Source organism: Bubalus kerabau, chromosome 4 (genome assembly GCF_029407905.1).
Source record: "Bubalus kerabau isolate K-KA32 ecotype Philippines breed swamp buffalo chromosome 4, PCC_UOA_SB_1v2, whole genome shotgun sequence".
NCBI classification, from domain to species: Eukaryota; Metazoa; Chordata; class Mammalia; order Artiodactyla; family Bovidae; genus Bubalus; species Bubalus kerabau.
This window is the reverse complement of record NC_073627.1, coordinates 112,756,577-112,773,241: the sequence shown is the minus strand read 5'-3', so window position 1 is coordinate 112,773,241 and position 16,665 is coordinate 112,756,577. Positions and strand designations below refer to the sequence as shown.

General features: G+C 38.5%; 1 non-coding gene across 1 annotated transcript; it reads right to left on the bottom strand.

Moving 5' to 3' along the window:
* Window positions 1-8,291: 8,291 nt before the first annotated feature.
* On the bottom strand, window positions 8,292-8,364 carry TRNAR-ACG (transfer RNA arginine (anticodon ACG)). The gene has a single exon. It is a non-coding gene; the product is annotated as a tRNA-Arg (tRNA).
* Window positions 8,365-16,665: the final 8,301 nt, after the last annotated feature.

The window sequence follows — 16,665 nt, the reverse complement described above, 5'->3', positions numbered from 1 at the left end:
CCATTCTAAGATGTGCACAAATTAGTAGAAGAATGATTAGTATTATAAATTAATTGTTTGTAGTAATTATCTTCTAATAAAATCACATCTGTTACTAAACAACCAAGAATTTTTATAGATCCCCTTAGCTGGAAGCAAAATTCTGTTAGTAATTTTATACTTTAATTGCAGCAGTGAGGTATAGGCTCTCACTGAAGCCATCAAATGATGAACTTCACAGTGTACAGACTGGGCCCTTTTTTGCAGCTGTCTGGCGGCTCCACTTTAGCTTCTGACCCGTCTGTAGCTATAACAAGGGCCTCTACCCTCCCATCCTGTGAGCCCACAAGGGGTAGACATTGCCATACGTTGTAAGTAACTTTGAAGTGTCCCTGCTACTTAGCGGTATTAACGTCCTCTGTTTTGTATTGAAATGCCTGTTCATCCTGACATTAAAAAAATTTTTAAAGCCATGGAAAACTCTATTAAAAAGCACACGAGCAAATGCCTTTGTAATTAAAACCACCAACAAAGAAAATCTTCAATTCCTTCCCCAAGTGGAACTGAGTACTCTAGAGATTCCCTTCAATTTTATTTCACACAAGTAAACCTGCCTCCTAAATTTGCCAATTTCTTAATAGTGATCTTGCTTTGAATTCCCAAGGACGTCAAGAAAATTTAGTTCATTCATTGATAGTGGTCCAATAATGCATTTAGTTAAGTTCAGAGGAAAAAGAAAAAAAAAAATTAACTCTGATTGCTTCTGGAAGGAATCTCTTAAGCTGAAAAATGAGAGGAGTTAAAAAGTTCTATAAATCCATGAATCCTAACATACTTGTGATCCTGAGCAAAAGTGATTTGCAAAGCAGAGCTCCCAGTCTGTCTTAACTTTGCAAGCTTTCACAGAGGAAGCTACAGATAAAGCCTATTGTAATAATACAAACAGATGACATGAAGACAATTATCTTTGTCTTATGCATGCATTTTAAAAATGAGTGCTTTTCATTATCTCCTCCATGTAAAAGCCAAATTCACTGTCTTATTAAGATACATTAAGAAGTAAGATTTAAAAAGTAAATATTGTTTTCTAGTAAAAGTATCAGCCATGTTCAGGCATATTAGTCATTCAACAGAAACTTTATGAACCACAACTTTTTGTCAGGCATCTGTGTAAAACATGAATAAGTCATTTTTCCTGTCCTCCTAGTACTTACAGTCTTGAGAGTTTGATTTTGTGTGTGTGTTGTTTTGTGTTTTGTGAGATTTTTTTTTTTTTGGCAACAGTGAACAAGTATATATCAATAAAGCCTGTTAAAAAGTAAAATAAACAATGATAGGATTATGAAGGTCATGAAGAGGCTGAGCTGTAAAAAAGGAAGGGGTGAAAAAGGGAAATTATTAGCAAGGAATGCATTCTTTCAGGGAATGTCACCCTCTAAAGGGGAACAGATTATCCTTACCAGTGCTGACTAGGTAAATCCAGGTTGATGGGTTAAAGGTTATATTCCTGGCAGGTGAGGGAGGGCGAGACTGTGATTAGGTATTAAGTTTTGGTTTGTGACATGAGATTTAGCACAAGTGACTCCATTTGGAGCCTGCTGTCTCACTTTTAACATGGCTTAAGTTTTCAAAGGAATTTAAATTTCCACCAGGCTCTGCTTTGGCAAACAGGTTCATTGTGTGTTTGTGCTATCAGAAAAAGTTAAGTATTCATGACTTTTAAGAAGTCAATGGATGGGATCATTTCTTTGTATCAATGTTAGTAGTAGTTATAGACCTAATGGAACATATGGATCATGTGTTGGTCTTCTGATCAGAATTTAAAAGTTGAGAATCATTGCAATATCTCTTGAATGCACTCCCACCTCTTGATTGCTTCAAGAACTACTGTTTCCATCTGTGTCATATTCCTTTTTCAAAAGGATAAAGTCAAAAAGACAAGAGATCAACCCATTCCATAGCTATAAATAGTCTTGTGTTTCATGATATCACTATAAAGTATCATTAGAAGTTATTTATTCTGAGGTTAAACATAATCAGCCAAGGAAAGAATTAAAGCAAAGATCTAGTTTAGAGGCTGGCAAACTTTTTCTGTAAAGGGTCAGCTAGGGAATATTTTAGAATATGTGTACCATACAAGTTTAACTATTAAACTCTGCTATTGAAGTACAAAAACAGCGGGAGACAAAATGTCAATTAATACATGACTGTGCTTCTATTAAACTTTATAGATGGACACAAACATTTAAATTTCATGCAATGTACATATGTCATTGATTCTTTTTTTTTTAATTTTTTAATTGGAGGAAAATTGCTTTACAATGTTGTATCGGTTTCTGTATTGTATTTGCATATAATAATGCAAATAAGTCATAATTATGCATATATCACCTCACTCTTGAGTCCTCCATCCCCTACTCCCATGCCACCCCTCCAGGTCATCACAGAGCACCAGACAGGGCTTCCTGTACTGTACCAAAATTCTCACTAGCTATCTGTTTTACACATGGTAGTGTATATATGCCAATGCTACTTTCTCTGTTTGTCCCACCCCTTCCTTCCCCCAGTGTCCACAAGTCCATTCTCCATATCTGCATCTTGATTTCTTCCTTGCAAATACACTCATCAATACCATTTTTCTAGATTCCATATGTATACATTAATATATTGTTTTATGAGTTCTTGTTTCATTCTAACTTACTTCATTCTGTTTAACAGGCTCTAGGTTCATCCACCTCACTAGAACTGACTCAAATTCACTTTTTTATGGCTGAGTAATACTCCATTGTATCTATGTACCACATCTTCTTTATCCATTGATTCTTTTTCACCATTTTAGAATATAAAAACTATTCTTGTCTCATGTACTATACAGAAGCAGCCAGTGAGCTGGGTCTGGCCTGCAGGCAGAAGTTTGCCTCCCACCATGGGCAGTTCCCCTTCCTCTCTATCAACAAGTGTTCTTTGCCTCTCCCTGGACTTTTTCCAGGCAACTACTATTCTTTGGTTACCAACAGTACATATTTGACAGATATAAGGGAGCATATAAGATGGGCACCATTACCAGGTATTGTTTTGCTTGAGATTATTTCGGAAATACATATTTTTTCTCCAACTGATTATATATTTGCGTTAGAGAAAGAAACACTCTCTTCCTTCGCCACCCTCCCCAGATCCCAGTACCTCTCTATGTCTGACCCTAACTCTATCTCTGTTTCTCTAATTTAAATCCCCTTATTTGGTTAGATATTTTAACTCAAAAATTTCTTTTGGAACTGACTTCCTCAGAAGTGAGGTTAAACTTAAGAAATAAATTTTGCTTATGAAAATGTGAACAATCACTTCCTAATATTTATAGTGAAATTATAAGCTTGTTCCTTAAAAAGCAAGCAGTTAGTTTTAGCAGTCATTATGCAGAACAGAAATGAGGCATCAATTTGCTAATTCCTATTTCCTACTCTAACATCAGTTAGAATTCAGTTTCTGGCTAGAGCATATGAATAATTAAAAGGGTTGAAGTTTCATGATTTGCATTATGTCTGGATGGGCTAAGATGTATTCACTTAAGTTCTTTATAAGAAAATAGTTTCAGGGACTTCTACTAAAAGTCTTGAGATTTTCACAACTGGAAATGTATAAGGTTTACTAGGATTTCTAAGATATGTAATAAAACTTCATAATAACTTTTAAATCATTGAGGGTTGCCTCTATGTTTATATTTTCCTGGCCATGTCAATTAATAAAAGAAGAATTATAGTGCTAAGTTTAGCAGATATTATAAAAATATTGAGATGTTATTTTGAACATGAGATCTACTTCTATGACAGTAAAATTTCTTATGAGGTAATTTGATTTTTTTTTCATGTTAATTATAGGGTACTTTGATGTACTTCAATGACCCAAGTAAATTCTTGGTTCTTGGTTCTTTCTTTCTTTCATAAATAATGCTACTCAAATTAGGGCTTCACACAGTAATTTGAAGTGTTTGTTCTTAACACATACACCCCCACCACCAAATGTTTGTGTATCTTCCACTGCAGGAATGTTTTCTATTTATTTTTATTTTCTTATTTATTTCTGGCCATGCTATGTGGCTTCTGGGATCTTCCCCAACTAGGGATCAAACCTGGGGCCCCAGCAGTGGCAGCACCAAGTCCTAACCACTGGACCACAAGAGAATTCCCTCTATTGACTTTTATTCCAGGTTTTGGATAAAGGATGGAAGTTAAGATCTAGTATTTCACTGAAATGTTTCCAAAGCTTTTTAATACCTAAATTATTGTTATTTTTGTGAATGTTTTATTTAAAATGAAAATTTAAAACTGAAACAGTAGTTTGACGTCTGTTTTCACCTCTGCCCTTACCCTAGCAATATCATTTTATGCTGTTTTCCAGTGGTTAGTTCCAGCTAAGGTCAATACCAATTATTGGTTGGACAAGCATGTCAGATAAAAATAATTAGCTTAAAAATATTCTATCTACCCTGTTTTTTGGGGGGTGGGGGCGGGGGAAACACCAAAATTCTCTTTTCAGGAGCTCATGCTTCTTCCAGTTCAGGGCTAGAGATGAAAGAACAAAACTGAAATAATTCTAGCCCTTTCCTGTTTTGTAAACTGCCCTCCTTCCTTATGCCTTGTGATATAAGATGCCTTATTCCATTGGTCAATTGTGGACCTGAGAAAGGAATGCTTTTGGAATAAGGAAACAATTCCTGTCAAAGAATGGATCAGCATAATTTTAGAGCAGTTAATAAAAAATAAAAAGTTAAGCTATATTGGGGAGCTGATGAAAATTTAATATGCTTGACATATATCAACTCTTTATGTTCTTTTATACTGATTTTTTCAAAGGGCAATGAAGATCTGTTGAAAAGCATTAATCAGTTTTCTATGACACAGTTAAAAATATTTTAAAGTTTATTCTCATTTTGAACAATAACTGATTCAGGAAGTTTCTGTGATTATACTATCCATTACTGTATGGAAAATTTCAAGTACCACACTAAAAGTGCCAAATTTCCCACTGAAGAATTAACTAAATGGTATATAATATTTCTTACAAAATATATTTTGACTATTTCATATGTATCTCTCTATCTCTTATGTCAAAAATCACTTTAAAGAATAATAACTAATTTGACTTAATTGGGCACACTACTGAAGTATATTAATTTTTTTTCATTTAAAAGAGGCAAATTATATGAGATGTATTGTTTATTCCAGGAAGTAGGTCTGTAATTGTTAACAGTATGTTAAATATTTTATAGTGTCTTAATCCTTTTATTTAAGCAAAAGGAATTATGTATAAACTGGCTGCTTGTTCCATAAGATTGCAAGGAAGAAAGTTATTGTTTCTAATCTGTTTTCAAGGTGTAATGTTGTCCTTCAGTCACTGAGTCATCTCTGACTCTTTATGACCCCATGAACTGCAGAATGCCAGGTTTCTCTTTCCTTCACTATCTCCCTGAGCTTGCTCAAACTCATGTCCATTGAAGTCAGTGATGCCATCCAGCCATCTCATCCTCTGTCGCCCCCTTCTCCTTTTGCCCTCAATCTTTCCCAGCATCTGGGTCTTTTCCAGTGAGTCAGCTCTTCATATCAAAGTGGCCAAAGTTTTCTAGCTTCAGCTTCAGTATCAGTCCTTCCAATGAATATTCAAGGTTAATTTCCTTTAGGATTGACTGGTTTGATCTCCTTGCTGTCCAAGGGACTCTCAAGAGTCTTCTCAAGCACCACAGTTCAAAAGCATCAGTTCACGATGCTCATCCTTCTTTGTGGTACAACTCACATCCATACATGACTACTGGAAAAACCATGGCTTTCACTATATAGACCTTTGTTGGCAGAGTGATGTCTCTGGTTTTTAATACACTGTCTAGATTGCTTGGAAAATCCCATGGACGGAGGAGCCTGATGGGCTGCAGTCCATGGGATCACAAAGAATCAGACATGACTGAGCGACTTCATTTTCACTTTTCACTCTCATGCATTGGAGAAGGAAACGGCGCCCCACTCCAGTGTTCTTGCCTGGAGAATCCCAGGGATGGCGGAGCCTGGCGGGCTGCCGTCTATGGGGTCACACAGAGTCGGACACGACTGAAGCGACTTAGCAGCAGCAGCAGATTTGTCATAGCTATCCTTCCAATAAGCAGCATCTTTTAATTTCATGGCTGCAGTCACTTGTCCCCATTGATTTTGGAGCCCAAGAAAATGAAATCTGACACTTTTCCACATTTTCCCCATCTGCCTGCCATGAAGTGATAGGACTGATGCCATGATCTTGGTTTTTTGAATGTTGAGTTTTAAGCCAGCTTTTTCACTCTCCTCTTTCACCTTCATCAAGAGGTTCTTTAGTTCCCGTTCATTTTCTGCCATTAAAGTGGTATCATCTACATATCTGAGGTTGTTGATTTTTTTCCTGGCAATCTTGATTCCAGCTTGTTTTTCATCCAACCCAGCATTTTGCATGATGTACTCTGCATATAATTTAAATAAGCAGGGTGCAAAATACAGCCTTGGTGTACTCCTTTCCCAATTTTAAACCAGTCTGTTTTTCCATGTAACTGTTTCTGCTTGTCCTGCATACAGGTTTCTCAGGTGGTAGGTAATGTGATCTGGTATTCCCATCTTTTTAAGAATATTCCACAGTTTGTTGTGATCCACATAGTCAAAGACATTTTTTTGGAATTCCCTTGCTTTTTCTATGATCCAGAGTATGCTGGCAATTTGATCTCTGATTCCTCTGCCTTTTTAAAATCTAGCTTGTACATCTGAAAGTTCTTGGTTCATGTACTGCTGAAGCATAGCTTGAAGGATTTTGAACATAATCTTGCTGACCTATGAAATGAGTGCAGTTGTACAGTCATTTGAACATTCTTTGACATTGCCTTTCTTTGGGATTGGATTGATAACTTACTGCTGAATTTTCCAAATTTGCTTGCAAAATGGCTGCAGCACTTTAACAGCATCAGCTTTAGATCTGAAATAGCTCATCTGGAATTTCATCACATCCACTAGCTTTGTTTGTAGTAATGCTTCAGGTGTATACTGGGGATTTAAAAGGTCAACGCTTTATTTTATACTGGTAGCTACTTCTTCAGTCTTCTTGTTTAGCTTCTGTGCTCACTTCAACTGCTAAAAAGAAATTCCCGGTAAGGTTGTCTTTGAGATAAATTAGAGGAACTGTCTGGTATGTTATAAACCGTTTTTGCCCTACAAGGCATTTTGCAAACCTGTGTACAGTAGTTCCCCCTTGTCTGTAGGGGATATGGTCCAAAATCTCTGGTGGATGCCTGAAAAAGCATATAATATCCAACTCTATAGGGTTGATTCTTGAACACTGTGGGAGTCAGGGGCACTGGCCTCCAAGCAGTCCAAAATCCTACAACTTTACAGTCAGTCCTTCATATCCATGGTTCTACTTCTGTGGACTTAACCAAGTGCATGATTCGTGGATTGTTTCATACTATGTTATATATTTAAGGGGAAAAAAATCTGATTGTAAGAGGACCAACACAGTTCAAACCAATGTTGTTTAAGGGTCCACTTGTATGTAATTTTTTGTATGTTTCCCTATACATAGCTATGATAAAATTTAGTGCGTAAATTAGGCACAGTAAAAAACGAACAGTAACTAATAATCAAATAGAACCATTATAGCAATATACTCTAACAGAAGTTATGTGAATATGGCCTCTCTCTTTCAAAATGACTTATCATACAAATTTAATGCCTTTTCCATCTTAACCGAGCACTTGTCACATACACTGGCTGTGACTTTTGTAATTTGGGGTGTGACAGCAGAACTAGCAGAAACCTCTTTTCTTCTCTCCCTTGAGGTATGACAGCAAAACTGGCACATGTCACAGATAGAAGATTCATTCTTACCGGGATAGATGGGAGATAATAAATCAGTGAAAGTTGCTCAGTCATGTCTGACTCTTTGCGACCCTATGGATTATACAGTCCATGGAATTCTCCAGGCCAGAGTACTGCAGTAGGTATGCTATGCTATGCTATGCTAAGTCACTTCAGTCGTGTCCGACTCTGTGTGACCCCATAGACGGCAGCCCACCAGGCTCCGTCGTCCCTGGGATTCTCCAGGCAAGAATACTGGAGTGGGTTGCCATTCCCTTCTCCAGTGCATGAAAAGAGAAAAGTGAAAGTGCAGTCGCCTTTCCCTTCTCCAGGGCATCTTCCCCACCCAGGGATCGAATCCAAATCTCCTGCCCTGTAGGCGGATTCTTTACCAGCTGAGCCACAAAGGAAGCCCAGGAATACTGGAGTGGGTAGCCTATCCCTTCTTCAGGGAATTTTCCTGACCCAGGAATTGAACCCAGGTCTCCTGCATCGTAGGCAGATTCTTTACCAACTGAGCTATCAGGAAAGCCCATAGATCTTAGCAGCCTCAGCATACAATTTCTTTTTCTTTCCTTAAGTCAAAAACTTTCACCTTTTTACTTAAAGGAAGTGCTTTACAGCTTCTCTTTGGCATATCTGAATGTCTGACATCATTACTCTTTGTGCTTTGGGGCCATTAAGTAAAATAAGGGTGAGCTGAACACAAGTACTGTGATGCTGTGACAGTGGATCCGATAACCAAGGTGGCTGGCTACTAAGGGACTGATGGGAGGGATATGCTAGTCAAAGATGATTTAATGTTCCAGGCAGTATGGAGTGGGACTGCATGAGATTTCATCACTGCTACTCAGAGCATCACTCAACTTAAACCTTATGAATTATTTCTGGAATTTTCCACGAAGTATTTTCTGACGTAAGTGGATCACGGGTTACTGAAAATGCTTAAAGAGAAACAGTGTAGCTCCAGGGAGGTGGGCGGATACTATTGCATTTTCTTTACCTGGTAAACTTTGTCTTTACCCTGCTGCTGCTGCTGCTAAGTCGCTTCAGTTGTGTCTGACTCTGTGCGACCCCATAGACGACAGCCCACCAGGCTCCCCCATCCCTGGGATTCTGCAGGCAAGAACACTGGAGTGAGTTGCCATTTCCTTCTCCAATGCATTAAAGTGAAAAGTGAAAGTGAAGTCGCTCAGTCGTGTCCGACTCTTAGCGACCCCATGGACTGCAGCCTACCAGGCTCCTCCGCCCATGGGATTTTCCAGGCAAGAGTACTGGAGTGGGGTGCCATTGCCTTCTCCTGTCTTTACCCTAGCCATCTAATAACTCTCATGTTAAAACTCCATTTTCCTTTCAAATTCCTGAAAGAGTGTTTTTTGGAATGGAAGCCAAGGCTTTGTTTGCTGTTTCCTTCCCCTGAGGTAGCTCGTTCACACTCTTATTTTTACTGAAATCCTAGTGTGCAAACACAAGGATTTCTGTCATTTTTATGGAAACTACCAGAAGACAGTTCAATTTGGTCACCGTGATGGCAGTGTTAGGCGAGAGACATTTATTAATTCCTGTGAATGAATCAGTTTTACTGCTACACAAAATGCGAATTTGAGAAGGATGAATAATTACTTCTTGAGCTGATATTGTTCCGACTACATAGTATATAGTTCAAAATGTATCTATATTTTTTTAAAATAATGCATAATTAGTAAATATAGCTTTATGTTCTCAAGTAATCCCTAATGTGTTTTACCACTTCACACAGCATTGCATATAATTCTGTTTAAAAAATGTTTGGCCAGCAAAACTGACATGAGTGCCAGTCCATCTTCCTTACTCTCCTATCTAATTCTTTTCCTCCTTAACCACTATCTACCTCACTAGGAAAAATCTGGGTTAGACACTAACTCAAGCAAGTTCAAAGTAGTACAAGTTAAATTCATTTTTAACTCAGTGAGTAGCTTTATTTTAAGCTTTGAGAAGAAAAACTAGTGTGTATTTTCATAGAAGCAATCTTTTTCCTCCTTTTATACTCAAATCTTTGAAATGATATTCGTAAAAATTCTACTATCTGTGGCACCGGATTGCATTTCAAATGATGATAGTTGATGTCAGCTGATACTTCCATAATGTTCCTCACACTGTACCAAGAACTGTCCAAAGTACCATAGGTGTGTCAACTCATTTAATCCACACAGCAACCCTAAGAGGTAGGTACAACTATAACTGCTGTTTTACAGATGAAGAAACTTGGGACACAAAGAGGTCAAGCAACATGCTCAAGGGCACAGAGCTAATATAGTTGATAGCAGAGCTGGGATTTCAACCCAGCTTCTTCAAGATCATTCTGCCTTTCTAATATCATTAGCATTCAGTTTTGTCCAGCCCCTACTGAGATTTCAAGATGCAATTTTGGCTGAATAAACAAATGAGAATATTAAACACATAGACTAAAATTTATGTCTGTTGCACTTTGGTACAAAATTAGGTATGGTGGATTTCACTATAGCTTACTGAAAGATGTTAAAAGGGAAAGATGGGGTAACAGTAATATTGAATATACATTATGAGCCACGATTGTCCAGTAAGGGGGAAATTTTTCAGGTTTGTAGAAACGGGAGGATGAAGCCAAGAAAGGTTAGTTAATAAATGTGTTGAGTAACTGTGTCCTGCTCCAAAGCTTCTCTGCTCTGAAACTAGACCTTCCTCAGTGTCAACCAGAGAAGCCTAACAGCTACGTATCTATGGAGGCCAACCTGCAGGCCACCAGTTTGTAACATGGTTTTAAATAATTGATAACTGTTTTCATATAATCACTGTGTACCATGGTATTACTTGCTTATTTGGAGCTTCCTTTTTTACAAAAAAAATGCATAAGTCAATATTTATAACATCCTTTCTCAGAGAACATTTTCTAATACCTGCTATGTATCCAGTACCATTTTAAGCTATTTACATAAATTTACTTATTTATCCTTCATAACACTTCTATGCAGTCAGCCATACCATTAGGTTCATCTCACAAATAAGGGTACAGAAGAGGAAAGGGCCTTGTCGGTGGCATAGTTGGCATTTAGATCTGAACAATCTTCATAGTCTAATCTCTTAAAAATGATTCTTTGCTAAGTGTTAGAGTCAAGAGTACTAAAATTAACTAACTGACACATGGTCCTACATTATCCAACTGAGTTCTTGGGCCCATCTGTCCTCCCCATGAGGCTTATATGTACCTGCCACTCTATACCTGGAAAGATGCTCAGAGCAAACACAAAGGAAAAGTTAGGAAGTGTTAAAAGTAACAACCTGGGATCTCTGCTGATGAAATCCATGCCAGAAAGCTCAATTATAACAATATCCTTTAAAAATGTTAGTAATTGAATTATCTTGTGAGATATACACAAGGACCTAACTTATAATCCATGATGCTGTATAACAAAGAATGCTTTGCAGTGCCGCTAGTATGCATAAACAGTGGTTTTTAACAACCATAAAGAAAATAGTTTTCTTTACAAATATATAGATGTCTTATATGTATTACTAGATAAAATTTAAAGGAGAAACCCTCTCTCTTAATGGGTCCGATGCTTACTTGGTTTAGCTGCAATTTTATTACTAAGTGTCAATCAGAAAGCAAACATTGGGGATGATTAGGGTGGCGTTAGAGGTGAGGTGACAGCAGCAGGATAGGTGGTCAGTGCACAGGGGAAAGGGGGGCAATCTGGTGAAATACCCATGACCTTTGTTAACAGAATATGTAGACTATAAAACTCCACCTGCGATATGAAGCTAAAAATACAAATATTGACTATGCACATGTGCATGCACATGCTCAGTTGTGTCCGACTCTTTGTGACCACATGAACTGTAGCCTGCCAGGCTCCTCTGCCCATGGGATTTCCATGGCAAGAATACTTAAGTGGGTTGCCATTTCCTACTCTAGGGTAATCTTCCCAACCCAAGGATCGAACTCACGTCTCCTAAGTCTCCTGCATTTGGCAGGCAGATTCTTTCCCAGTGAGCCACCTGTGGAGCCCCTGAACATGCACATGAACAAGGACCAAAGGGTAATGCAGTTTTTAAGCAATGCACTTGAGGATGTGAGTATAAGTAATTGTTTTGCTTTCTGTTATTTCAGTACTATCTGAAATGAACTATTTAAAAAGAAGGGAAAGAAACATATTAAAGATCAAAAAATTGGGAAGTGAAATAAATATACTGCAAGTAAAACAAATAATATATAGAATACTATTTTGTGGAAATTAAAGAATACACATATCTTTCATAGTAGTCTTTAATATATATATAGACATATATATCAATCATTGTATATCAATATGTATATCAATGTATGTACATCATACATTGGTTCTAGTGAATTACCTATCTAGAAATTGATTCAAGGTGATTATTCTTTGTGTATTTGTATTGTAGTATATAGTTTGGTAACATTTGATCCCTTTTTTAAGTCTAGCTGAGTTCTCAGACATAACTGATGTCAAAGACATCAAGTTACAAGTTACTTTTTTCTAAGTAACTTCAATGCATTTCAAACTGTATACTTTTAATATTATCCATATACTACCGGTACTACTATAAAAATATTTTCTAATGTATGTATATTAGTTAAGGCGAAGCTTGCTGCTGTGGCAGATGAATTTAATGGTTTAGCACAATAGGAGTTTCTCTCTCACTTGTATCAGAGTTCAGTGGGAGTAATCTTGGTTGGGTACCTCTTCTCCAAGCAGTAATTCAGGGTCCCAGAGCTCTATCTTGTGATTGTAATGTCATCAATTTGACACCCAGACTCGCTTTGGCCGCCATATTCACTCCAACCAGCCAGTCACCTGTAGGGGGTTGTTCATGAACTGACAGGATCTGGAAATAGAATGCATTCTTTTGCCCAATTCTGATGGATAGAACTCAGCAACAGGACCGTACCTAGCTAAAGGGAGGTATGGAAACATGATGTAGCTGAGTGTTTGTTAAGGAAGAAGAACAGAATTTAGTGAGCACATAATCTCTGCCATTGACCCTCTTGGTAACCATATTTCTATTTCACTTTTCTCCCCTATGTGAAACATTCTCATCCCCTTCCCACGAGAAATTTTGAACTATAAGAGCCAACAGTCATTAGTAAAAATTCCAGTGATCTGTAACTATAAATTAAGTTTTCTAATTTAGCAGAAACAAAGTGGAGGAGGGAGGAGCCTGATTCAAGCTACCCATTACAAAAATCACAGTTACAGCTACAAAAGTTAAGAAAAACTGCAAAAAATATCACCCTCTCAATAAAATGAATTTTCAACATTGCCTATACTTATAAAATTATTATATATCTTTTCTTTTCCAGATTCTTTTCTATTATAGGTTATTATAAGATATTAAATATAGTTCCCTGTGCGATACAGAAGGCCCCTGTTGTTTTTTTATGTGTAATAGTGTATATCTGTTAATCCAAATTCCTAATATATTGTCTCCCCTCTTTTCCTTTTGGTAACCATCAGTTTGTTCTCTATGTGTGTGAGTGTATTTCTGTTTTGTAAATAAGTTCATTTGTATCACTTTTTTAGATTCCAAATATGAGTGATATCATTTGGTATTTGTCTTTCTCTGACTTTACTTAGTATGATCATCTCTAGATCCACCCATGTTGCTGCAAATGACATTATTTCATTCTTTTTTTTTAGTGGCTGAGTAATATTCCATTGTGTTTGTGTGTGTGTGTGTGTGTGCATGCATGCCACATCTTCATCAATTCATCTGTTAATAGACATTTGGGTTTCTTCCATGTCTTGGCTATTGTAAATAGTGCTGCTATGAACACTGGGGTACATGTATCTTTTTGAATGATAGTTTTCTCTGAATATGTGCCAAGGAGTGGGATTGCTGGATCATACAGTTACCCTGCTTTTTGTGTTTTAAGGAGCCTCCATACTGTTTTCCACAGTAACTGTACCAATTTACATTCTTAGCAAGTGTAAGAGGGTTCCCTTTCCTACACACCCTCTCCACCATTTGTTACTTCTAGACTTTTTGATCATGGCCATTCTGACTATCGTGAGGTGATACTTCTTTGTAATTTTGATTTGCATTCCTTGGAAGGAAAGTTATGACTAACCTAAATAGCATATTCAAAAGCAGAGACATTACTTTGCCAACAAAGGTTCGTCTAGTCAAGGCTATGGTTTTTCCTGTGGTCATGTATGGATGTGAGAGTTGGACTGTGAAGAAGGCTGAGCGCCAAAGAATTGATGCTTTTGAACTGTGGTGTTGGAGAAGACTCTTGAGAGTCCCGTGGACTGCAAGGAGATCCAACCAGTCCATTCTGAAGGAGATCAGCTCTGGGATTTCTTTGGAAGGAATGATTCTGAAGCTGAAACTCCAGTACTTTGGCCACCTCATGCGAAGAGTTGACTCATTGGAAAAGACTCTGATGCTGGGAGGGATTGGGGGCAGGAGGAGAAGGGGATGACAGAGGATGAGATGGCTGGATGGCATCACTGACTCGATGGACGTGAGTCTGAGTGAACCCCGGGAGTTGGTGATGGAGAGGGAGGGCTGGCCTGCTGCAATTCATGGGGTCGCAAAGAGTCGGATACGACTGAGCGACTGAACTGAACTGAACTAAACTGAATAATTAGTGACATGAGCATTTTTTCATATGCCTGTTGGCCATCTGTTGTAAACTCTTTTAGAGAAACTTCCATTCATTTATTAGTCTCCTTTAGGTTGAACTTTAAACTGTCAATTTGCTTTCAGAAAGCAAAACATCATGCCTTATTTCAGCCGCCACACCCTCCACCACCCTGAAGCTTAGGTTTGGGAGAAGACAACATTAAAAATTCTGTAAAAGGAGGGAATTACAATGATACCCTTTAGACTTTTTGTTCATTAATATGTACTTTTGTTATACTTTCATAAACATTTAAGAGAGTGCATTTCTTTAGCTTAGAAAAAGCAAGAGAGTTCCAGAAAAACATCTATTTTTGCTTTATTGAATATGCCAAAGCCTTTGACTGTGTGGATCACAATAAATTGTGGAAAATTCTGAAAGATATGGGAATCCCAGACCACCTTACCTGCCTCCTGAGAAACCTATATGCAGGTCAGGAAGCAACAGTTAGAACTGGACATGGAACAACAGACTGGTTCCAAATAGGAAAAGGAGTACGTCAAGGCTGTATATTGTCACAGTGTTTATTTAACTTCTATACAGAGTACATCATGAGAAACGCTGGGCTGGAGGAAGCACAAGCTGGAATCAAGACAGCTGGGAGAAATATCAATAACCTCAGATATGCAGATGACACCACCCTTATGGCAGAAAGTGAAGAGGAACTAAAGAGCCTCTTGATGAAAGTGAAAGAGGAGAGTGAAAAAGTTGGCTTAAAGCTCAACATTCAGAAAATGAAGATCATGCCATCCGGTCCCATCAATTCATGGCAAATTGATGGGGAAACAGTGGAAACTGGCTGACTTTATTTTTCTGGAATCCAAAATCACTGCAGATGGTGATTGCAGCCATGAAATTAAAAGATGCTTGCTCCTTGGAAGGAAAGTTATGACCAACCTAGACAGCATGTTAAAAAGCAGAGACATTACTTTGCCAACAAAGGTCCATCTAGTCAAGGCTATGGTTTTTCCAGTGGTCATGTATGGATGTGAGAGTTGGACTGTGAAGAAGGCTGAGTGCCGAAGAATTGATGCTTTTGAACTGTGTGTTGGAGAAGACTCTTGAGAGTCCCTTGGACTGCAAGGAGACCCAGCCAGTCCATCCTAAAGGAGATCAGTTCTGGGTGTTCACTGGAGGGATTGATGTTGAAGCTGGAACTCCAATACTTTGGCCACCTGATGCAAAGAACTGACTTATTTGAAAAGACCCTGATGCTGGGAAAGATTGAGGGCAGGAGGACAAGGGGATGACAGAGGATGAGATGGTTGGATGGCATCACCGACTCAATGGACATGGGTTTGGGTGGACTCCGGGAGTTGGTGATGGATCCAGTACTCTCGCCTGGAAAATTCCATGGACGGAGGAGCCTGGTAGGTCGTAGTTCATGGGGTCGCTGGGAGTCGGACACGACTGAGCGACTTCACTTTCACTTTTCACTTTCATGCATTGGAAAAGGAAATGGCAACCCAGTCCAGTGTTCTTGCCTGGAGAATCCCAGAGACGGGGGAGCCTGGTGGGCTGCCGTCTATGGGGTTGCACAGAGTCGGACACGACTGAAGTGACTTAGCAGCAGCAGCAGCAGCAGGGAGGCCTGGTGTGCTGCAGTTGATGGGGTCGCAAAGAGTCGGACACAACTGAGTGACTGAACTGAACTTAGCTTAGAAATAAAGGTCAAAAGTGAAAGTTGCTCAGTCACATCTGTCTTTTTGCAACCCCTTGGACTGTAGCCTGCCAGGCTCCTCTGTCCATGGAATTCTCCAGGCCAGGATACTGGAGTGGGTAGCCTTTCCCTACTCCAGGGGATCTTCCCGACCTAGGGCTCAAAGCCAGGTCTCCTGCATTGCAGGCAGATTCTTTACCATCTGAGTCACCAGGGAAGCCTGAAATAAAGGTTACTGGATATCAAATACATTTTTCTTTAAAAAATTTTTTATTTCACTACTGAAAAGGCAAGGCAAAAAAGTTACAAATTTATTAGAATGTTGCATTCATTTCTATGTGGGAGAATAAAGTAGTCAAAGACACCTCACAAGCTCTCCAGGTCACTAAACAGAAAGATAATGTAGCTCGCAGATACTATATTACCCTGAGGCCAGGGCTCCCAGTGACTGAATTCACAGTTCAGTTCTCTGATCCTTGATAAAATAGTAGGTTCAGAAATTT